At 34.8% G+C, this 24,965-nt stretch overlaps 1 protein-coding gene across 1 annotated transcript in view; it reads right to left on the reverse strand.

The window, feature by feature from the left end:
- LOC141395387 (calmodulin-lysine N-methyltransferase) overlaps positions 1-24,326 on the reverse strand; it is a 96,666-nt gene extending 72,340 nt beyond the window's left edge. The window contains exon 1 of the mRNA XM_073971118.1: positions 21,535-24,326. The gene's annotated coding sequence lies outside the window, so the exon portion shown is untranslated. The remainder of the gene's footprint in view (positions 1-21,534) is intronic.
- Between the last annotated feature and the right edge of the window lie 639 nt (positions 24,327-24,965).

Consider the following 24,965-nt stretch of genomic DNA (forward strand, 5'->3'; position numbering starts at 1 on the left):
GGTCAAACAAGGGAGATACCACAATAGTCGGTAATGCATCCAATTCTTCCATTTTTTGCAATCAAGCTACAGGTCGTAATTTTAATCGGATGGTCACGAAATTTTGGTTGCTTATGGGGGTCCCAGAGAGAAAGAGACATATTATTTTTGGTGGTAGTCGGATTATATTCCCTAAAAGAAATGTTTACCAGTGAAAAGTTTATGCACAGGGGTTGTGGTGTAGGGTATCACATGGTCGGCCCCGTCCCGACTATAGCCTTTGATCACTTGTTTTCTGATAAAAAACGGCAGCTGTCACTACTTCCTTGCACACCAATGAAGGAATTAACAAATTTTACGCAGTAACTCTTCAATGGAAGAATTTATGATCTGCAGAAAGGAAAGAGCCTCTGGTCTGCAGCACAGGCAATACCTTACCCATTTACCTTACTTACTTACTTAGCTGGCCCATTACAGAACATTTGTTCTATAGGCCGAACTAAGAAGAGATCTCCATTCCTCTCTATTTGTTGCTTTGCTCTCTGGAATACCGCGCCTTTTCATCTCAACATCCACTTGTTTGCGCCATCTATTCCTTGGCCTGCCAATTCTGCGTGCACCGCCATGTGGCATGTATTCATACGCCTTTTTAGCGGGTTCATCATCGCTCATTCTTATGATATGGCCTAGCCAACGCAATCGCTGCATCTCGATACGTTTAACAATATTCATGTCGTTGTATAGCAGATACAGCTCGTGGTTCATGCGACGTCGATATTCACCGTCAACGCAGATTGGTCCGTAGATCTTTCGAAGAATTTTTCTCTCAAACACACCAAGCACTGCCATGTCTGCTTGCGCAAGTACCCAGGCTTCGGAGCCATACATCAGCACGGGTAGTATCAGTGTTTTGTAGAGCGTTATTTTTGTTTGACGAGATGTGACTTTGTTTTTAAACTGCTTACTTAATCCAAAGTAGCATCTGTTGGCCAATACAATTCTTCTTTTTATTTCACAACTGATGTCGTTTGTTGTGTTGACGGAGGTGCCGAGGTAGACGAAGTCTTTTACTACCTCAATATTATAGGAACCAACTTCCACAGTCGGTCCGAGCTCAATGGACGCATTGCGCGTCGACACCATCAACTTGGTCTTCTCACCGTTTACCGCCAGACCCACTTTAGCAGATTCTCCTTCGACCTTTATAAAGGTATCAGTTACTTCTTTTACTGATCGACCCATGATGTCTATATCATCAGCATAAGCAAGTAACATGTGACTATTGGTGTAGATTGTGCCACTTCTTTTGACGTTTGCCTCTCGTATAACCTTTTCTAGCAGGATGTTGAAGAGGTCACACGAAAGGCTGTCTCCTTGTCTGAAACCTCTTTTGGTACCAAACTCTTCGGAGAGGTTCTTTCCTATTTTAACTGAGGACCTCGTGTCAGTTAAAGTCATTTTACAAAGCCGGATGAGCTTTGCGGGAATACCAAATTCAGACATGGCTTGGAATACCTTTGAGCGCAGCGGACTGTCGAAGGCTGCTTTATAATCGACAAAAAGGTGGTAGGTGTCGATCTGCATCTCTTGGGTCTTCTCCAGGATTTGCCGCAGGGTAAATATCTGGTCAATGGTGGACTTGCCAGGTCTAAAGCCGCATTGGTATGGTCCAATAATCTCGTTGACCATTGGCTTTAGTCGTTCGCACAATATCCCTGACACGATCTTGTAGGCAATAGGGAGTAGACTTATGCCCCTATAGTTAGAGCATACAGTCTTATCTCCCTTCTTGTGGACGGGGCACAGGATACTCAGGTTCCAATCGTCGGGTACTCGTTCTTCCTGCCAGATGGTGCTAACTAGCTGATGAATACACCTTATCAGCGTGTCGCCTCCGGTTTTGAACAGCTCGGCTGGTAAGCCATCGGCCCCTGCTGCCTTATTATTCTTCAGCCGATTTATTGCTGTCTTTACCTCATCTTGGCTGGGCAGTATACATTCAATACCATCTTCTGGGATTGGGACTGTGGTATCTTCGTCTTCTTCGCTGCTATTGGATACCAACAGATTTGAAAAATGTTCTTTCCATATCCTGAGTATACTATCTGTATCAGTTACCAAATTACCTTGCTGGTCTCTACAGGAGGATGTGCCTGTACCAAAGCCATCAGTTTGATGCTTGACTCTTTGGTAGAATTTTCGGACTTCATTCTGGCTCCTGTACATCTCGATTTTTTCACACTCCCGCTTTTCCATCTCTCTCTTTTTCCTGCGGAAAAGACGTTTCTCCTCTCTCCTTTTCTCCCTGTATCTCTCTCGTGCGCTACGCGTTGCTACGGATTGTAAAGTAGCCTTATATGCCGCATTTTTCTCTTCGGTGGCAGCACGACACTCCTCATCATACCATGGATTCCTTGGTGGAGGTCTCTGGTATCCAAGTATGGATTTTGCGGCTGTTTGCATGGAGTGGGCAATGCTTTGCCATTGCGCTGATATGTTATCGGGATGAGGAGGGCTTTGATTAAGCAATTGGGCTAGTTGAGTGGAATATGCTGTGGCTATCTGTTGTGATTGCAGCTTACCGATGTCTAACTTTCGTGTTGTGTCTGCTCGTACTTTGTTTGCTACGTTTAAGCGGGTGCGTACCTTTGCTGCAACAAGGTAGTGGTCCGAATCAATGTTTGCGCCTCGGAACGATCGTACATCCAACACGCTCGATGAATGTCTTCCATCTATCACAACATGATCAATTTGGTTTCTTGTTTTCTGATCTGGAGACAGCCAGGTGCCCTTATGAATATCGAGATGATTAAATCTGGTACTGCTAACTACCATGTTTTTTGCAGCTGCAAAGTCTATCAGTCTCATACCATTGTCAGATGTTTCACTGTGGAGACTGAATTTCCCGACTGTTGGGCCAAAGATATTCTCCTTTCCAATTTTGGCATTAAAATCGCCTAGAATGATTTTAATGTCATGGGCAGGGCAACGGTCATATGTTTCTTCTAAGCACTCGTAAAATATATCTTTGGTCTGTTCGTCCTTTTCTTCAGTGGGAGCATGAGCGCAAATAAAGCTGATGTTGAAGAATTTAGCTTTTATTCGAATTGCAGCAAGTCTTTCATTCACTGGAGTGAAGCTGGATACAAGATGTTTTAGTCTCCGACTAACTACAAATCCACAACCAAACTCATGCTTTACGTCATGGCAGCTATAATACAGTGCGTCACCTTTAGGTGTTGTTGTGACGCCTTTCCCAATCCATCGTATTTCCTGTATGGCAGTAATATCGGTCTTGTACTTTTCAAGTACGTCTGCCAATGCGAAGACTGCACCTTCTCTATAAAGAGTGCGAACATTCCAGGTGCAGATTCGCAGATCATGGTCCTTAAAACGTTTGCGGGGTTCGTCAACTTTAGAGGGGTTTGTTTTTCTTTTCTTTCGTTTTTTCATAGTAGGCTGTTTTTTCTAGGGGAGGGTTACTAACCCGACGCCCAAACCCAAGTTTTTAACGTTCTTATGGGTGAACGCGCGGCACATGTTAGCTCACTACCTTTAACGGGTGTTAAAGGCAGTTCCCCAGGTGACACCACGGGGAGGTCAGTGTCCACTTGGGATGAAAGAGGGACCAAGATAAATCCTGGGCTTTGCCATGTTAAAACCGGTCAGGACCGTTCCTTGGTATCTTCCATCCCCTACGTCACCCTTACCCATTTACCAAGTAGACTATATTTTGGCGCAGGATTAAAGATTGCCTTTCAATGTTCCAACACTTTGAGTTTGAAAAAAACTAAAATAAATAAAAATGACAACAACAACTTTATGGAATCAAAAAAACCGCACTTGAAAATCTCAACCGGCCACAACTTGAACGAATAAAGAATACATTAAGACGACGGCAGCCAGCCAAAAAATGCCAACGTAAAACCAAAGGGAGGACGACCGACTATCAAATGGTGCACTGCAGCAACTTTAAACTGAAAATTGGTCGTTTTGCCGCCAATTCCTTATTTGTTGGTGTTGGTCGGTTGATTGCAGTGGTGGTGTGATGTTAGTTGGTTGGCCAGACGACATTGCAGTTGTAGCCTATTTGGATAAGCTGATGATGACGTTGTCGTCATTTTTCCGTAGTTGTTGTTGTTGTTGATTACTTGGTGCAGTGGGTACTACTGCTGCTTTATGTGACAACTGACTTTGTACAGGACAAGAGGAACACGCACAAAGTAATTACGAAGAACACTGAGGTATAAAAGTAGTCGGATTTGCAATGGGAGAATAATGGCAGTTATGGACAGCAAAACTTCGAAAGGTTCCTATAAACATAATACGTTCTAGAGGTTCAATACCAACAAAAGACCTTAGAAAGGTTTTTTATGAACAGAAAACCTTTGAAAGGTCTTCTACATAAATCAGATCACTTTCCAAAGATATTCATGGACAGAAGGCTTCGAGTTCTGCCTTTTGTTAGTATGGAACCTCTAGAACGTATTATGTTCATAGGAACCTTTCGAAGTTTTGCTGTCCATAATTGGCATTCAAAGATCGTCGAGAGTCTTTTGCCCATAGAAGACCGAAAGTCTCCTGCTAGTATAAAACCTCTAGAAGGTCTCCTATCTGTTAGTGGAAAACTTCTCGGTGGTCTTCTGTTCATAAAAGACCTTTCGACGGTATCTTGTCCATATAAGATCTGTTCAAAAAAGACCTTTCGAAGGCTTCTTGTCCGTAGAAGATTTTACGCATGTATTCTGTTAGTGGAGGACCTTCCAAAGTTAATCTGTCCTTAGAAGACGTTACGAAGGTCTTCTGTCCATAGAAGACCTTACAAAGGTCGTCTGTTCATAGGAACCATTCAAAAGTCTTCTGTCCATCGGAAACCTTTCGAAGGTCTTTCGTTAATATATGACCTTTCCAAAGCAAAGATGGTCTTCTATGAGCTTTGAAACCTTCTATCCATTGAGTCCCTTCGTGAATGTCCGTTGAAAATAGTTTTTACAACTCCAGAATACCTTCGAAAATTAAATCAATCTCAACACATTTTCTACCACTGTATAAAAAACAACTCTACGTTTAGCATGTCAAACCCCCTATCAAAAAAAAAAAAAACACAAAAACAATTAAACAACACCACTCGAAGGCGATGACTGTGATTCCGTCGCTCCACAAAAAAACCAAGGAACATGAAAAACAAAAACTCGCTAAAACGCAAATGTGAAGAATGCAGAAATGTTGCAACTTTGATTGCAAGCGGCAACTGCATTCTTTTGCAGTTGTCCCAAAACAAAAAAAAAAAACGAATAAACAAAAAACGCGACATAAATTATTATACAACAACTACAACTACAAATTAGTGGCGAAAACAACAACAACGCCGGCATTGATGATTTGTATAATTAGACATTTTTGAAAACCGTTGCCAACAATGTGGTGGGCCAGCAAGTGGAATGAATGGTTGCCAGATTTAAAATAGAAACCTTTTTGGCGTTGTATCAGCAGTTAGGAGGGAAGGGACCGGAAGGTGTGGTACACCTGACACTGCAATTATCACGCAAATTGCTAATCAGATTTGGTCTTGCCGATTATTGGGTAATACCCCATACTTAAAAACAATCAATCGTGGATTTAAAAAAATATTTTTTCAAGAATCGGAATTTTTTTACAAAAATATTTTTAACAAACTACTTTTTCAAAAATCCTGGATTTTTTAAAAAATATATTTTCAATAACCACCGATTTTTTAAGAACATATTTTGCAATAATCATGGACTTTTAAAAAAAAATATTTTTTCAAGAATTTTGAATTTTTCACAAAATATTTTTTCAAGAATCGTTGATTTTTTTAAAAACAAGTTTTTTTAAGAATCGTTGATTTTTTTAAAAACAATTTTTTTAAGAATGGTAGATTTTTTAAAATATATTTCTTCAACAATATAATGGATTTAAAAAAAAAATCTTTCAAGGAGCGTGGACTTATTAAATAATAATTTTTCAAGAATCGTGGATTTTGTAAAAAATATTTTTTAAGAATCGTAGATTTTTAATAATATTATTTAAAGAATCTCTTCAAAAGTGTTTTCTTAGACACGCCGTTTGGACTCGGCGATAAACTGTAGGTCCCATATCATTGAACTAATATGTCCCTCATGGGATGTTTGTGGAACAATTATATATACTATTATATTAGACGAATCGTGTATTTTCTAAAAAATATTTTTGCAAGAATCGTGGATTTTTATAATAATATTTTAAAAAATATATATTTTTTCCAGAATTGTGGATTTTTTTAAAAAGTGTATTTTTCATGAATTTTTATATTTAAAAAAAAAATCAACGTTTCTTGAAAATCAAAATTTGTGGATTTTTTTAAAATTGTCTAAATAAAAATCGTTGATGTAAAAAAAATATTTTTTAAAAAATCCACGATTCATGATAAAATATTGAATATTATTTCAAGAATCGTGGATTTTGTACAAAATATTTTTCAAGAATCGTGGATTTTTCAAAAAATACTTTTTCACGAATTGTGAATTTTTAATAAAATATTTTTTCAAGAATTGTGAATTTTTTAAAAAAATAGTTTTTTTTAAGAATCGTGAATTGTGAATTTTTAAAAACATATTTTTTAAAGTATCGTGGACTTTTTAAAAAAATATTTTCTCACGAATCAAATAATTTTTAAATAAAATTTTTTTAAAAAAATATTTTTTAAAGAATCGTGGATTTCTTAAAAAAATTGTTCAATAATGTGGCTTTTTAAAAAAAAAAATATTTTTTCAAGAGTATTGGATTTAAAAAAAAATTAAGAGACCTGTATTTTTTATATAATATTTTTCAAGAATCGTGGATTTTTTAAATAAATTTTTTTCTAGAGTCGTGGTTTTTTATAATTAATATTTTTATAAAAAGAAATTTTTTCAAGAATTGTGGATTTTTAAAAATATATATTTTTTCAAGAAATGTGGATTTTTAAAAATATATATTTTTTCAAGAATTTTTAATTTTTTTACAACATATTTTTCAAACCTCATTTGGTTTTTTTAAACATCTTTGAAGAATCGTAATTTAAAAACAATATATATTTTTCAAGAATCTTGGATTAAAAAACATATTTTTTCAAGAATCTTGGATTAAAAAAAGTTCAAGAATCTTGGATTGTTTAATATTTTTTCAAGGTTCGTGGATTTTTTTAAAAACAATTATTTCAAGAATCTTTGATTTAAACAAAAATCAGGAATCTTGGATTTTTCAATATTTTTACTGATTTTATTTTTTTTATTTTTTCAAGAATCGTGGACTTTTTAAAAAATATTGTTTCAAGTATCGTCGATTTAAAAAAAATAAGAATCGACGATTTTTTAAAAAATATTTTTCAAGAATTGTGGGTTTTTTACATACAACACATTTTTGAAGAATCTTGGATTTACAACAATTTTTGTCAAGAATCTTGGATTTAAAAAAAAAAATATCAGGAATTTTTGATTTTTTAATATTTTTAAGGATTTTATTCTTTTATTTTTTTCAAGAATCGTGGACCTTTTAAAAAATATTGTTTCAAGTATCGTAAATTAAAAAAAATGAAGAATCGACGATTTTTTAAAAAATATTTTTCAAGAATTGTGGGTTTTTTACAAAATATTTTTTCAAGAATTGTGGATTTTTTAAATACATTTTTTCAAGAATCGTAGATATTTTTAAAAATATTTTTTCAAGTACCTTGATTTTTTCGAGTGTTTTTCGTGGATATTTTCAAAAAATATTTTGTTTTAAGACTCGTGGATATTTTAAAAAAATATCCTGGATCTTAAAAAAAATATTTTTTTTTTCAATAAAATATTTTTTCTATAATGGATTGAATTGATTTTTTAAAAAATATTTTTTCAATAATTGATTGTATTGATTTTTTAAAAAATATTTTTTCAATTTAAAAAAAAATAATTATCGTGGATTTTTTAAAAAAAATTTCAATTATCGTGGATTATTCAAAAAATTCTTTCAAAAGCGTGGACTTTTTCATTAATATTTTTTCAAGAATCGTGGACTTTTTTTAAAAATATTTTTTTCAAGAATCGTGGAATTTTTAAAAATATTTTTTTTTAAGAATCGTGGATTTTTTAAAAAAATATGTTTTCAAGAATCATGGATATTTTAAAAAACATGTTTTCAAGAATCATGGATTTTTTAAAAAATATGGTTTCAAAAATCATGGATTTTTTTAAAAAATATTTTTTCAGGAATCGTGGGTTTTTATAAATAATATTTTTAGAAAAATATATTTTTTCAAGAATAGTGGATTTTTTTTTAAAGAAATATTTTTTCAAGAATTTTTAATTTTTTTAAACATGTTTTATCGACTTTTCTTGAAAACTAAAAATTTCATTTCAAGAATCGTTTATTTTTGAAAAAAAAAATATTTTTTCAAGAATTGTGGATTTTTTAAAAAAATATTTATTTAAAATCGTAGATTTTTAAAAAATATTTTTCCAATAATCGTAGATTTTTTAAATTTTTTTCTAGCACCGTTGATTTTTTTAAAAAAATATTTTTTGAAGAATCGTGGATTTTTTAAAAAAATATTTTTCAAGAATTGTAGATTCTTAAAAATATATTTTTTTTTTGTCAAAAAAATATTTTTTTACGAATCATGATTTTTTAAAAAAAAATATTTTTTAAATTCGTGGATTTTTTAAAACAATATTTGTTCAAGAATCGTAGATTTTGTAAAAAATATTTTTTTCGAGAATCGTGGATGCTTTAAAAACATTTTTTCAAGATTCGTTTTTTTTTTTTTTTTGGAATACTGGTTTTAAAAAAATCTACGATTCTTGAAAAAATATTTTTAGAAGAAAATCTACGACTCTTGAAAAATATTAAAAAAAAAATATCTACGGTTCTTAACACAAATATTTATAAAAAAAATCTACGATTCTTCAAAAAAATGCCACGATTCTTGAAAAAATATTTTTAAAAATAACGATTCTTGAAAAAACTTGTTTAACAAATTCACGATTCCTGAAAAAATATTTTTTTAAAAAAGTCCACGATTCCTGATAAAATATTTTTTAAAAAATCCACGATTCCTAAAACATTTTTTTTTAAATCCACGGTTCTTGATAAAAATATTTTTTAAAAAATCCACGATTCCTAAAACATTTTTTTTTAAATCCACGGTTCTTGATAAAAATATTTTTAAAAAATCCACGATTCTTGAAGAATAATCTTTAAAAAAATCCAAGATTCTTGAAAAATATTTTTTAAAACATCCACGGTTCTTTAATTTTTTTATGAATCAACGATTCTTAAAAAAATAAAACATCCACGATCCTTGAAAAAATATTTTCTAACAAATACACGATTCTTGAAAAATCATATTTTTTTTAAAAAATCCAAAATTCTTAAAAAATAATTATTAAAAAAATCTACGATTCTAACAAAAATATTTTCTAACAAATACACGATCCTTGAAAAATCATATATTTTTTTTTTAAAAATCCAAAATTCTTAAAAAATAATTATTAAAAAAAATCTACGATTCTAACAAAAATATTTTTTAAAAAATCCACGATTCTTGAAAAAAAAATTAAAAAATCCACGATTCTTGAAAAAATATTTTTTAAAAAATTGACGATTCTTAAAAAAATATTTTTTAAAAAATCTACAATTCTTAAAAAAATGTTATTTAAAAAATCCATGATTCTTGAAAAAATATTTTTTAAAAAATCCATGATTCTAAAAAAATATTTTTTAAAAAATTTACGATTCTTGGAAAAATATTTTTTAAAAAATCCACGATTCTTAAAAAAACATTTTCTATTTTTTAAAAAGTCCACGATTCTTGAAGAATTTTTATTTAAAAAATGCACGATTTTTGAAAAATATTTTTAAAAAATCCACGATTCTTAAATAAATATTTTCTTAATGAAATTCACGATCCTGAACAAATATTAAAAAAAAAATTGACGATTCTTGAAAAAATAATTTAAAAAAAAAAAACAATTTTTCAGGAATCGTGTATTTCAAAAAACTTGTTTTTCAAAAATCGTAGAGTTTAAAAATGTTTTTTTATTCCTGTTTTTTTTTTTATTCCAAAAATAGCAGATTAAAAAAATTCAAGAACATTGGATCTTTAAACACGTTTTTCAAGAACCGTGGATTTAAATAACTAAAAACCGTGTATTTTTAAGAAAATATTTAAAAATACATTTTCAAGAACCGAGGATAAAAAAACATTTTTAAATATTTTATTTAAAAAAAAAATTACAGAAGTTCTTTACACAAAATGCCTTCTTAAGGTTTTTTTCGGAAAGAACGCCTTCTAAGGATATTTCATAGACATACTGAAGCTTCTTTTCCAGATAGAAAACCTAATGATCTTCTATAGACAGAGGACCTTCTAAAGGTCTTCTATATACAAAAAATCTTCTCAAGGTCTTCTATAGAAATTTCTTTTGACAGGAGACCTTATAAGGGTCTTCTATAGACAGAAGACATTCTACTGACTGAAGGTCTTCTATAGACAGAGAATATTCTTTTCACAGAAGACTTTCTAAAGGTCTTCTATCGACAGAGAATAATATTTTGACAAGAGAACTTCTGGAGGCCTTCCGACAGGAGACCGTCTAAAGCTCTTTTATAGGTAGACAGATACAGAAGGTTCTGTCTATAGACGACCTTTAGAAGGCCTTCTGCCTATAGAAGACCTTTAGAAGCTTTTCCGGCCATAGAAAACCTTTAGAAGGTCTTCTGTCAATAGAATGCCCTTAGTAGGTCTTCTTTCTATGAAAGGCCTTTAGAATGTCCTCAGTCTAAGAAAGGCCTTTAGAATGTCGGTCTTCTGTCATTAGAAGACTTTAGAATAAAGTCTTCTCTCTTTTGTAAGGTATTTTGTCTGTAGAAGTCCCTAAGAAGGTCTTCTTTTTTCCTTCTTTCTAAGGGTCTTCTATAGCCAGAATACATTCTAAAGGTATTCTATAGCCAGAAGACCTTATTAAGATCTTATATAGCCAGAGCACCTTCTTTAGGTCTTCTGTGGCCAGAACACCTTCTAAAGGTATTCTATAGGCAGAAGACTTTCTAAAGGTCTGCTTCTATAGGCAGAAGGCTTCCTAAAGGTATGCTTCTATAGACAGAATTCCTTTTAAATGTCTTCTATAGACAAACTACCTTGTAAAGGTAGTCAAAATTATTGACCAATTATTGTCCCTCTTTTTTTTGGCCAAAACTATGTGGCAACATGAGTTTAGGTCATTCTCGTGACAATTGTATATTTAAACATATATGAACACATGTATGTACGTACATACGCAGTACACACACGTGAAGTGGACAAATGTACATACATCAAACACACAGAAGAAACGACCGCGGCAGCACAGTATGACGAATGTTTTCTCAAAACTAAAACAGTGTGTGGTTGGTAATCATTAAGGCCTCTCCCTAGGGGGCCTGCGAATGCAAATATCATCATATTTTACAGCTCATTATAAATTCAAGGTTGTGCGAGAGGAAAATTTCAAGGTTAGTTTGTGTCGTCTCAATTCCCAGCGATGCAATGAAACAGACTTAGGCGCGTGTAAATAAACGGGAGAATAGTTTAAATTATGTCATTATTATATAAGGCAGGAAGAAATGGTGTAAAAAGATTGGTAGGTGGGACCAGCAAAGCAATAAAAGGGGATTTAAAAAAATGGTACAGCAGGTGACCTATTAAGGGGGTTTTAGAGTAAATGTAAGTATCCTTTTGAATTCCCAGAAGAAGAATAACACACTTAGGTCTGTAGAAGGCCTTTAAACTGTCTCTTGTTTATAGAACTTTAAGATGGTATTGTCTCTACAGAAGACCTTAAGAATCGGCATCCGGGATATATTAATTTTAGAACTACTCCACTGCACTCCATCCACCTGGCATCAATGCAGCCATGTAAAAATCTTCAGAAGTAACTTCGAACTATATTTGACATGCCGTTCGGACTCGGCAATAAAAAGAGGTTCCATAGTTTTGGTCTGAAATAGAATCGGATGACAGTCTCCCCTTGCATGTGGGATGTTTGTGAAAATAGTTTTTTTTTTTTTTTGTAACTGCAAAACTCTCAGACACTTATTCTTCACGGAAGAAATGTTAATATTAAGTATACGCCACCTTGACTTATCTTACTTCCGACTAGGTGACGTATGCGTAATTTTAATTTATCTTCAAATTAATAAAGGCCCGTTCATATTACCTCCACGCCACCAATCATGTTGAATAGAAGTCTAATGTCTGGGTAATGGTTATGAAGATTTTTAATAATCGTGCACCAGCCAGCCAGCGAAAACGTTGATGACAAAACATTGGCGGCGACCCGGCCAAGATGGGCCAGTCGGTAAGCAGCCAGCCAGCCAGCGATTCAACCAACAAAAGGCATTGCAATTCAACTTTTAAAGACCTTTGGGGAGAGGGCGGGAAGATAATGTTTGGTGGATACTCATTGCTCAAATCTGGACATGTGAAAACAAACAATAGGCAAGCAAGCAAACAGGCCGCCGCTAAACGGATGGATATACCTTCCGATATACTTACACACATTCATTCATACGTTGTATACATTTGGAAATACAGACGATTAAACATGAAATACAAAAACAAAAAATCGAATTGTGAATTATGGACACAAAAAAAACGAAACGAAAAGCAAAACAAAAACTATAAAAAACACAAAACCTTACCAGTCGAAAATCCATATTATCGTAGGATAAGACGTCCGTCTTCTGTTTTGTTTTTCGGATTCACGACGAAGGCATGTTGTGGATATTTATTTATGTAATTTGTTGTATTTGTGGTCGTTTTGGGGGGAAGAGGGGTTTCTTTTTTTGTTCTTTGAACATTTATAAATAGAAGGGATAAAGACCACAAAGACAGCTGAAAGAAAGTTTTCTCTGTTTTTGCTTTGCTTTGATTAAGGATAAATATAGACATTTCTTAAGGATATTTACACGCAATGTGTGAATATCCGCTTTGTGTGTGAAATTGAATTATGTCTGATTCGGGTGGTAGATTAAGGTTGTCATTTTGGTTGTAGGGAAGGTATTAATAACTGTAATAAGGAGATTGAAAAAATTTGTAAGGGGAACTTTCTATAGGTTATTTACAAACGAAAGGAATTCTATGGTCCACCTTCTAATAGTTTGCTATAGACCGAAGGCTTTCTAAGGGTATTTAAACGACTGATGATATTTAAAAAGTGTTCCATAGGCAGAATACCAACTAAAGGTATTTCATAGACAGAAGACTTTCTAAAGTTCTTCTATAGTAGGGTTGTGCCAATTGAACTATATTGAACGACTATATCGATTATCTAGTTCAACTGCGTATACTTAATATCTCACGTTAGTTTGTATAATGTTACTCACACGTTTTTGAACTAGAACAGTGAACTAGATCGTTCAATTGTCCAACTCGATTCTATAGGCACGAAGCCTTCAAAAGGTCTTTGATAGACACGAAGCCTTTAAAGGGTCTTCTCTAGGCAGAATAACTTCTATAGGCGGAACACCTTCTATAGACAGAAGGTGTTCTAAAGGTCTTTTAATTTATAAAAGACCTTTAGACCTTCTGTCCTTCTACAGACCTACAACCTTCGAAAGTGTTTTTGTAGACACAAAATTTTCCAAAGGTCTTCTATAAACAGAAAACATTTTAAAGGTCGTCTAAGAGCAGAAAACCTTCTAAATATCTTCTCTACACAGATGACCTTCTGAAGGTTTTCTATAGACAGAACACCGTCTCTACAGGTATTATGTTCCGAAGGCCTTCTAACGACAGAAGTCCTTATAGTGATATTCTATAGGGAGAATACCTCCTTAAGGTATTCTATAGACAAAAGAAATTCCATAAACAGGACCTCTATTGACAGAAGGCCTTCTTATGGTTTTCAATTGATCAGAAGCCTTCTAAAGGCCTTCTATAGATAGAAAATTATTCGGTAGACAGAAAACCTTCTTGTTCTATATGCAGAACACCTTCTAAATGTCTTCTATAGACAGGTCTCCTATTGATAGCAGACCTTCTAAAGGTCTTCTATAGACAAACGACATTCTAAAGGTCTTCTATAGACAGAAGGCCTTCTAAAGATCTTCTATCGACAGAAGACCTTCTAAAGGTCTTCTATAGACAGAAGACCTCCTAAATGCATTTTATAGACAGAAGATCTTCTAAAGGTCTTCTACAGACAGAAGATTTTCTAAAGCTCTTCTACAGACAAAATACCTTCTTAAGGTCTTCTACAGACAAAGGAGGTCTTCTACAGGTGTTCTTTAGACAGAAGACCTTCTAAAGGTCTTCTATAAACAGAAGACCTCCTAAAAGTCTTTATAGACAGAAGACTTTCTTCAGGTCTTCTATAGACAGAAGACCTTCTTCAGGTCTTCTATAGACAGAAGACTTTCTAAAGGTCCTTCTAGAGGTCTTCTATAGACAGAAGACCTTCTAGAGGTCTTCTATAGACAGAAGACCTTCTAAAGGTCTTCTATAGACAGAAGACCTTCTAAAAGTGTTTTAAAGACCTTCTAAAGGTCTTTTATAAACAGAAGACATTATTCTATAGACAGAAGACCTTCTAAAGGTCTTCTATAGACAGAAGACCTTCTAAAAGTGTTTTAAAGACCTTCTAAAGGTCTTTCATAAACAGAAGACATTCTTCTATAGACAGAAGACCTTCTAAAGGTCTTCTATAGACAGAAGGCCTTCTAAAGGTCTTCTATAGACAGAAGACCCTCAGAAGGTCTTCTATAGACAAAAGAACTTTTGAAGGTCTTCTATAGACAGAAGACCTCCTAAAAGTCTTTTATAGACAGAAGACATTCTAAAGGTCTTCTATAGACAGAAGACCTTCTACAGGTCTTCTGTAGACAGAAGGCCTTCTAAACGTCTTCTATAGACAAACATATATACCCTCTACAGGTCTTCCATAGACAGAAGACCTTCTAAAGGTCTTCTATAGGCAAAAGACCTTCTACACTTCTCCTATAGACAGAAGACTTTCTAAAAGTCCTTTTTAGAGAGAAGACCTTCTAAAAGTCGTTTTTAGACAGAAGACCTTCTCAAAGTCCTTTTTAGACAGAAGACCTTCTAAAGGTCTTCTATAGACAGAAGACCTTCTAAAGGACTTCTATAGACAGAAGACCTTCTACAGGTCTTCTTTAGGCAGAATACCTTCTAAAGGCCTTCTATAGACAGAAGACCTTCTAAAGGCCTTCTATAGACAGAAGACCGTCTAAAGGTCTTCTATAGACAGAAGACATTCTAAAGGTCTTCTATAGACAGAAGGCCTTCTAAAGGTCTTATACAGACAGAAGACCTTCTAAAGGTCTTCTATAGACAGAAGACCTTCCACAGGTCTTCTATAGACGGAAGACCTTCTAAAAGTCTTCTATAGAAAGAAGGCCTTCTACAGGTCTTCTATAGTCAGAAGACTTTCTAAAAGGCTTTTATAGACAGAAGACCATCTAAAGGTCTTCTATAGACAGAAGACCTTCTACAGGTCTTCTATAGACAGAAGACCTTCTACAGGTCTTCTATAGACAGAAGACCTTCTACAGGTCTTCTATAGACAGAAGACCCTCTAAAGGTCTTCTATAGAAAGAAGACCATCTAAAGGTCTTCTACAGACGGGAGACCTTCAACAGGTCTTCTATAGTCAGAAGACTTTCTAAAAGGCTTTTATAGACAGAAGGCCATCTAAAGGTCTTCTATAGACAGAAGACCTTCTAAAAGGCTTTTATAGACAGAAGACCTTCTAAAGGTCTTCTATAAACAGAAGACCATCTACAGGTCTTCTTTAGACAGAAGACCATCTACAGGTCTTCTTTAGACAGAAGACCATCTACAGGTCTTTTTTAGACAGAAGACCATCTACAGGTCTTCTTTAGACAGAAGACCTTCTAAAGGTCTTCTTTAGACAGAAGACCTTCTAAAGGTTTTCTACAGACGGAAGACCTTTTACAGGTCTTCTATAGTTAGCAGACCTTCTAAAAGTCTTTTATAGACAGCAGACCTTCTAAAGGTCTTCCACAGACAGAAGACCTTCTAAAGGTCTTCCATAGACAGAAGACCTTCTAAAGGCCTTCTATAGACAGAAGACCTTCTAAAGGCCTTCTATAGACAGAAGACCTTCTAAAGGTCTTCTATAGACAGAAGACATTCTAAAGGTCTTCTATAGATAGATGACCTTCTAAAGGTCTTCTATAGACAGAAGACCGTCTACAGGTCTTCTATAGATAGACGACATTTTATAAGTATTTTACAGAGATAAATTCTTCTTCCGGGTTTTCTAAAGATAGAACAACTTTTGTCTAGATTATCTACATAGAAAATCTCCTACAGGTATATATATATATATATATATATATATACCTAACAAGTAAAAAAGTATCAGTCGGCTTTGCCGACAGAGATATACCCTCAGCCTATGTGAATTGGAACTTTCGAATGTACTTAGGTTCTTTCCAGAGTTTTTTGACCCTTTTTGGACATTTGAACTTGCCGACATAAATCTGGATTTGGGTTGAAGTTCAAAAGTGTTGCGGAGGAGGTAGTTAAAGGAATAGACCGACATAGTCCATTATGGAAGTGGATCTTATTTTAGAGTCATATCTTTTTGATAGATATCGTGCCCACTAGTCATTTCAGTGGGTCATCGTATAACTTTTGGATCAGTATGCCAGGAAGCATGGGATTGTTCACGGAAAACATAATAAAGCTGTTAACGGCACCACAACGAACAGCATCGGTATACATTTCTAAAGATCTTCGAACAGACCCTAAACTGCACTCAGACACAAATGTTGAACTTTTGTAGGGGAGGTACTCTAAGGAGAAGATATATATCGGTCATTTTAGAAGTTAAACTAAATTTGGACAAAATATTAGAAGATCCAAAGTTTGGACCAAATTGGTTGCCCCGTTAAAGATATATCGTGCATACCATTTTAGTGACATTTTTTAAATATTGGGGGAAGTACCGGAAGTTGTTGTCCATCTTCGAACTGTAACTAAGTTTGGACAAAATATGACGAAGGCCAAACTACATGTGTGGACTACATGTGGTGCCACAGGGGTTTTTACACATTTCCGGCTGTTTTCGCAAGAAGTATGGACTTACCCCTGAAACAACTTTTACCGTCGTAATTGGGGCAGCAAATGTACGTTGCTTCAACAGAAATTGAATGATTGAACAGCACAAATTACGTTTTTAAAAAAAACAAATTGCGTTTGAAAGAGAAAATGTTAGATGATATCGAAGCCGCCCCACAGCCGATAAATGTGAGGAGCCTCTACCCAAGGCGAAACATGTCATATCACATAGTGGGGGTTGTGTGGGTTCGTATAGTCGGCTTTCCTTTTTCACTCGCATCATTGGTCAGTGAGCTCGTTTCTAACGAAAAATTAATATTAAAAAAGAAATCAAAGTAATTCGAGAGCAGGTCTAAAAGTGAATTTATCCGCAATTTTTGTGGGAAGTACCCGAAGGAGTGGACAAATATAGTTCATATTCAACCCTGATATACATCGGGTAGATGTATTCGGATGTGTAAAGTATGAATCAAATTGGCCACTCCCTTCAAGAGTTATCGTGCGCACAAATTTTCCGAACTTTTTTTAACTTTTGTGGGGGAGGTACCTGAAGGAGTGGCTTATCTTCGAACTTAACTCAGTTTGAACAAAATATTAAGAAGACCAAATTGTGTACCAAATCGTTCGAGATCCGTTCGAGACTTATCTTGCGCATCAATCACTACATACGGCGTCATAGGGGTGTTTGCACCTTTCAGGATATTTTCTCTGAAAGAATTGACTTGCCCCAGATGAAACTTGCACCGTCATATGGGGGCGGTGAATACAAGTTGTTACAATAAAAATCAAAGCAATTCGAGAGCAGATCCTAAACTCAAATTTTTCGAAATTTTTTGTGTTAGGTACCTGAAGTCTGGTAATTTCACGATGTGCATCGGTTACTCCCTTCGTGTGGACAAATTTTCCGAACATTTTCGAACTTTTGTGTGCTAAGTACCGGAAGGAGTGGGCCGATATAACCCATCTTCGATATTAAATTAAGTTTGGATAAAATATTACGAAATCCAAATTTTGGACCGAATCGGTTCATCCGTTCGAGTTATCGTGCGCTCCAGCCAGACAGACGGACGGACATGGCTAAATCAACTCCAAATTGTCTGAAACCATTATTTTATTGAGGCACATGTTCCTCGCATGAAAGTGTATATGCCCCCTCGTTAGGATAAATGCTGAGGGTATAAACATGCTGGGTTTTCAGCTCATGCAAGGTGTTGAAAATTGTCTCAGACGAGAAACAACTTTGTACACTTGGTATTTGTTTTCTTTGCCATTGTAGTTTATATTTGTTTTCGATAATTGGTATTTTTAGACAACTGTCGTATAACAATATAAACATACAAATCAGATTCTTTCAAATCAAGTAATTGCAATTCCAATGCTTATCCAAAGTTTTTTTGGTATGATGGTGGGGGGGTTGGGTGGAAGTAATTTGTCTGAAGTTGCACGTTTGTTTACAACTCCAAACGCACAATTTTGAATGAATGGTGGGTTGGCGATGAAAAAAAGAGGGATAGAGAGAATATAAAATGTTGGGGGTGCTGAGCCAAAAAAAGGTTGCCATAGTTGGTAATGTGAGAGAACATTTTTTCAATGGAAAATTGTTGTCATACATTTCTTCATTCTCTTGAATGATAATAATATCACTTTGTAAACAATTTTATGAAAGGAACCGTTGAAAGAAAACATATCTGATGATTCTATTAGGAAACTATGTATTAGCTTTAAAAGGCTCTAAAGTATAGTACACATTGACAAGCAAAACTGACAGTCATCGAGGTCTATTTCGTGAATATCAAAGTCTAACTGAAAAATTTCTTTTGTAATATCTAAATAATACCGTATATATTGTATTTAAAAGGTTTTTCGCTAAATAAAAGTTTTTATTTGCCGGAAAATTGTCCTAAAAGTACGTTGGCTGTCATTTTTGATTGATAGTGTGTACTCCCCTTAAAAATGCAAAAAAAATATTTTTTTAATATTTTAATTTTAATCAGTTCATACAGTTTTTTGGTTGGCAACCATGGTTACTGTTTGCAAAATTGTGGGGCGTTTTGTTCGGTGGTTAGTTTATGGGCTGGTTGATGAATCCACAGTCTCCATACAAGTTGTGCGTGTGTTCACATGCGTGAGTATTTTACAGTAGAACCTTCAAAGAAAGTCCAATGAAGTATTTCAAACTGTATAATTTTTACCTCCTATTAAACAATTTTACAATGGCCTAGGCTATCTTCATAAATGCAATATTTACATTGCAAATATTGACAATATCATACGAAGACAAAGTAAACATGTGTGGCAACACTGACATTGTCAAAAAAGAGGCATGTCATTTTATTTTTTATTAAAAATAAAATTAATTTTTTTACATACCTCAAATCCGCCATTTTTAATTGTTTTTTAATTAATTAATTAATCGAGCTAACATGGCCCAAGGAGTTTTGTATTGAAAAATGAATTCTAGCGAAATACCACACACTCAACCATTACGCTACGATCGTTTCGCCTAGTGGTTTTAAACCAGGCTCATCAGGCGTATTTGAATGCTAATGGCTAGAAGACAAAGGCTGATTTTGATAACTTTTATTTATACAAACATTTTTACAAATTTGTAATTATGAAGTATTTATTGAAGTCTTTTTCTTTATCAAGTCACCCTAGTGTCTTGTCTAGGAATCATTTTCTCAATATATACACATATACAATCGAAGGGGGTTTCCTTCATGAATTGTAATGCCTTCAGTTTTGGATATCATGTCGATATCATGTGGCCTGCTAATGGAGACAATTATGGGAGATGGTCTGATCCAAGGGAAATGGCGGGTTGGACGGTAACGTCATTTGTCAGACCAGGTGACACGATGGTTATGTGTGGCGAGCTGTGACACTCTCCTCTAATTCTGGTAGGGGCGTCTTCATTGAACGTGCAAAACGTAGAGCTATCAATCTGCTCAACCAGCGCTGTACCCCTCTGGTCGTTTCCGAGGGCCGAATGTCAAATCTCATGATGCGGATGAAAGTCCCCCAGGACCAGACGATTATTACCTTCCAAAAGCGGGCTAATGTCAGGCTCGTAATCTGAGATACAGCTATTTCTCGCCGGGATGTATACGTTCAGCAACTCTATCTCGGCAGTTCCACACCTGACTGCTACCCCCCATACATTCTATGTACGGGTCATTAGAAACAGGTTCAAGCGAGACAGGTCTGTATTGGACAGACTGGTGCAATAGGAAAGCTAATCCCCCACTTCCACTTCTGGTGCGATCCTTCCTTAGCACGTTGTAACCATCGCAACGTTGTAAGCTACAGTTGTTTTTGAGCTTGGTTTCTTGCACCGCAGCGACCTTGATATTCCTCCGAATCATCAAATCTACTATTTCCTCGATCTTACCTCGGAGTCCATTGCAATTAAATTGCAAAAAGGATGCATTTTCCGGGATTGGGACAACAACGGCTGGTGTTAAAGGCTGTATGTGCGGTTGTTGTCGAGGGGACTACGGGGGAGTCTCATAATCAGACGACGACGGAGTTTCGTAATCCGATGACGACTCACTGGGGATTGTATTCACACAGCATGCAGCATCATAGTCCCTGTCGTAGTCCCTCACGTGGACAAGTCCAGAGCAACCCCTTAGATGCACCCACTCCTGACGTCTATTGCATCTCACCGAAAGCTGGATGTGGGTGAAGATTCCGGGATATGCTGCTCCCAACACAGAAAAACGAAACAAATAGAAACATATGTACACTTAGGTGGCAGCCGCTGGCCGGAACGATGATTTTGTGTTGTTCCGGGTCAATCCGGTACGAAAGAACCCGATGCCGTGTGATTGAACTACGTGTTGAACCAGCCTACCGACATTGATACACGGAGAAAAAAAATATGCAGCAAACAAATAAAATGTTTGGGTGCAAACAAATAATATGTTTGGATCCAAACATATAAATGCGCCGCTAATTACTATGGAAACTTGGAGGCCCCGGTGGCACGTGTTAACATATTCCGATTTTTTTTTTTTTTTTTTTTTTTTTTTTTTTTGCTATTGTTCCCAACGCTCAAACTTTGGCTATCTTAATATCTAACAAAACTAAACACTTTAGAGGGGTGCCGCATAAAAAAATATTCGACGCTGATTTTTTAAAATCAACCTAACGTGCATATAGCAAAAAAAGGTTCAACATTAATTTGTAATTGAATGTTACTTATCAAGGTTCCACTGTATAACAATGTTGTTTGGTATGTACCATAGTTAAAAAATTGCAAAGCGGAACTGATTGATTTCACACCAATTGTCGCAAGATGGATGAATGGATGGATGGGTAGTTACAACTTGAATTCACAAAACTGGTAAACGACAACAATGAGACTGCTATTTTGCTCTTCACTTATTTGTAAGCATATTTTGTTATAAACAACAAACAAAAATACATAAAAAACAAATTTCACTTACACAAATAAAAAAATCAACCGGAAACTGTAAAGCCGGTCAACGAAGAAACCGCATTCAAATTCGTTCTGTGTTTTTCAGATTTAATTTCAAATCATTTTATTTTTGGCATTGGTTAAAGCATAACTTTGGTTTTTGGGGGTTTTGTTGTTGTTATCTTCGCTGGTTCTCTTTTTCACTGTGGCCCCGCCGCCCGCACTCTCTCTTTCACTATTCTTTGGTAAATACTTCTTTTCTTATTAGATTTCGTGAAGCATAAAGCAAAAGTGACACCACCACTCAATTTCTTTTGAATTGGAATTGTTTCACGCAGCACTGCCACCACCTTCACCGCCACGAACGATTGAAACGAATGATGGAATGAATGAAAATTTTCTCCGTTTCCTCCTGCTGTTTGGTACAAACAACCAAAAATTCCTGTATATAACTTTTTATATCCTTTTTTTCTTTCGTTTGCTTACTTTTTGGTTTGTTTGGAATTTTTATTTATTTATTTTTTAAATTTCTTTTTTGGTTAGGATTTCTTTTAGGTTATTGAAATGAAAGTAAAACTAATATTTTTGTGGTTGTTTTTTTGGTATTTTTTGACAAAGAATTAGAACGACGAAATCATAGACAAGGGAGGAAGAAAAAACGCAACACAAGAATAACAATAATCACGACCGCAGGAGAATTGATTTTTTTCTTCCACACGAATTTTTTCTCGTTTTTATCCCGTTATCATCATCGGTCTACACGAAACTGTTCTAAAGGAAACTTTATAAACATTAATTTCCTGCTCGAATTTAAACACAACCATTCGGAACAACGAGCGGTCACAGTGTCGTTGTTATATCGAACCCAACATGTTTGTTGGCGCTCGAACAGCAACTGGATTGATTGAATTTTCATTCTTGAATATAGACGTCGAGAGTTTGTTTACAACCAAATTATCATGTTCGTCGCTTGCCATTAACCCATTTAGTAGATTCAGTGATGCTAATGTGGCGATTTTTTGGCTCTTAGTTGACGGTAACGTGATACGAAGCTAGACATTTTATAAAAGAAAAGAAGTAAAAAACGTTTCCAAAATTAAATTGAAAGAGAATGGAATAAATATTTCCTTTCATCTACGAAAGTACTTCTTCTTCTTTATTTGCTAATTCGATTTTCGAATGTAAGCGACCATACAATTATATCGAGGTACATTTCATTTATTTATTTATATACATATTAAATTTGATATTACGTAGTTCTATATATTTATAAATTATTAACAATTATCTCAAAAGTGTTTCTATTTCTTGCCGCATTTAGAAGGTTTGCCGAATTATTATATTTTGTCCATTCTTCTATGTTCTTTAGCCAGGTCATCTCTTTTCGGCCTCTGGTACGCCGACCTTCAACTGTTGCTTTCATGATTTTTTGCAATAATCCATATTTTACATTTCTCATGATGTGTCCCAGATATGAGGTTTTTCGTTTTTTGATTGTAGCTATGAGTTCTCTTCTTTGATTCATTCTTGTCAATACTTCGGCATTTGACACGATCGCAGTATTTTTAAAACTCTGCGGTAGACCCACATTTCGAAGGCTTCCAATCGTCGTATATAAGCAGCTTTAATAGTCCACGTCTCCACGGCATACAGTAGAACTGACCAGATGTAGCATTTTATAGACCTTGCTTTTGTTTCTATGGTTATATCATGATTGACAAGGATTTTCTTATATTTAAAAAATGCATCTCTTGCCATCTCTATCCGACATCGTATTTCCTTCGAGCAATCCCATTGGTCATTAATAAGTACACCCAGGTATTTGAAGGTCTGTACTATTTCGACATATGCATTATTTATTTTTAATTTAGCTTCATTATGTTGATTTTTCTTACTAACAATCATTAGCTTTGTTTTGTTAGTATTAATTTTTAGTCCATATGATTCGCTACATAAGGTGAGTTGGGTTACTAATTTTTGGAGTCCTGATATACTATCAGCGATTATAGTAGTATCATCTGAATATTTAATGTTGTTTATAAAGGTGCCGTTTATTTGTATTCCTTCCCGGATATTTGTAGTGGATTCTTGGAAAATTCTCTCTGAGTATATATTAAATAGGAGTGGAGATAAAATACATCCTTGTCTGACTCCTCTCGATATTGATATCTCATCTGTCAGACTTCCATTGACATTTATCTGTGTAGTTTGCTGCCAGTATAAGTTTCTAATGCACCGGATTTCTTTATCATCAATTCCGATAGACACAAGTATTTCCATTAACTTATCGTGTTACACTGTGTCAAATGCTTTCTCATAATCTATGAAGCACAAGAAAATGTCCTTGTGAACATCTCCCCATCCCTTCCTTAAAGCCAAATTGATTTGAACCCATAGCTTGTTCGCATTTTTGATATATTCTTTTGTGAATAATTCTTAGAAATATTTTCAGGGAGTGGCTCATTAAACTGATTCGGCGGTAGTCGCTACACTGTTTGGCGTGACTTTTTTAGGAATCGCTATAAACGTTGATTTAAGCCAGTCTTGTGGGTAAAAGCCTGTATTGTATATGTGGTTCATCAAACTTGTCAAGAGATCAATGCTATTTTCAATAATTTTTAGCAATTCAGCGGGAATTTCGTCTGGTCCCGTTGCTTTCCTATTTTTCAGTGATGTCACAGCACTTTCAACCTCCATCTTCGTAATACTTGATCCAGTCAACGGTTCTGGTTTTTGGTCATTAAAACATGTTCTGTTATTATCAGTAAATAGATGTTGGATATACTCCTTCCAAATTACTTTCTTCTCTGATTCTTCAAACACTGCTTCATTTTTGTTGTTGTAAAGAATTGGCGAAATTGTTCTGCGATATATTCCTGCTGTCTCTTTCAGTTTTTTGGGCAAATTAAAATCGTCGTGCAAGCTTTGCAATTTTTCTATTTCCTGGCATTGGTTATTTAAATGTTTATTTTTTGCAGCTCTAATTTGTATTTGAATTTCTCGGTTTAATTCCCTATACTTTTCATTGTTCGAGTTTTTATATTGCCGTCTTTCGTTTAATAGTTCCTGAATTTCAGTTGTCATCCAGTCTTTTGTTTTTGGTCTTACGAAATTTCCCAGCATATTTTTTCCGATGTTATGTAAAGTATTTTTGATTTTATCCCATATATTTTCCACATTTTCCCTATGGATGTCATTTAGTTCCGAATTAATAAGACTTTTTACATGTACTTTAGTAGCGGGATCGTCAAGTTTGCCAAGGTCAAGTTTTCGATGTTGTTTTTTCTTCAGCGGAGCCCTAATTTTGATGTATTTATTGGCCATAAGGAGATTGTGGTCAGATGGTACGTCTGCTCCTGGATATGTAGATACTTTCGATACTGAAGTGGAGTAACGTTTGTTAATCAGAATGAAATCGATTTTGTTTCTTATTATGTTTCCAATGCTATCCTGGGGGAA

Source organism: Musca autumnalis, unplaced genomic scaffold, assembly GCF_047663935.1.
Source record: "Musca autumnalis isolate F117 unplaced genomic scaffold, ASM4766393v1 scaffold_2, whole genome shotgun sequence".
Classification (NCBI taxonomy): domain Eukaryota; kingdom Metazoa; phylum Arthropoda; class Insecta; order Diptera; family Muscidae; genus Musca; species Musca autumnalis.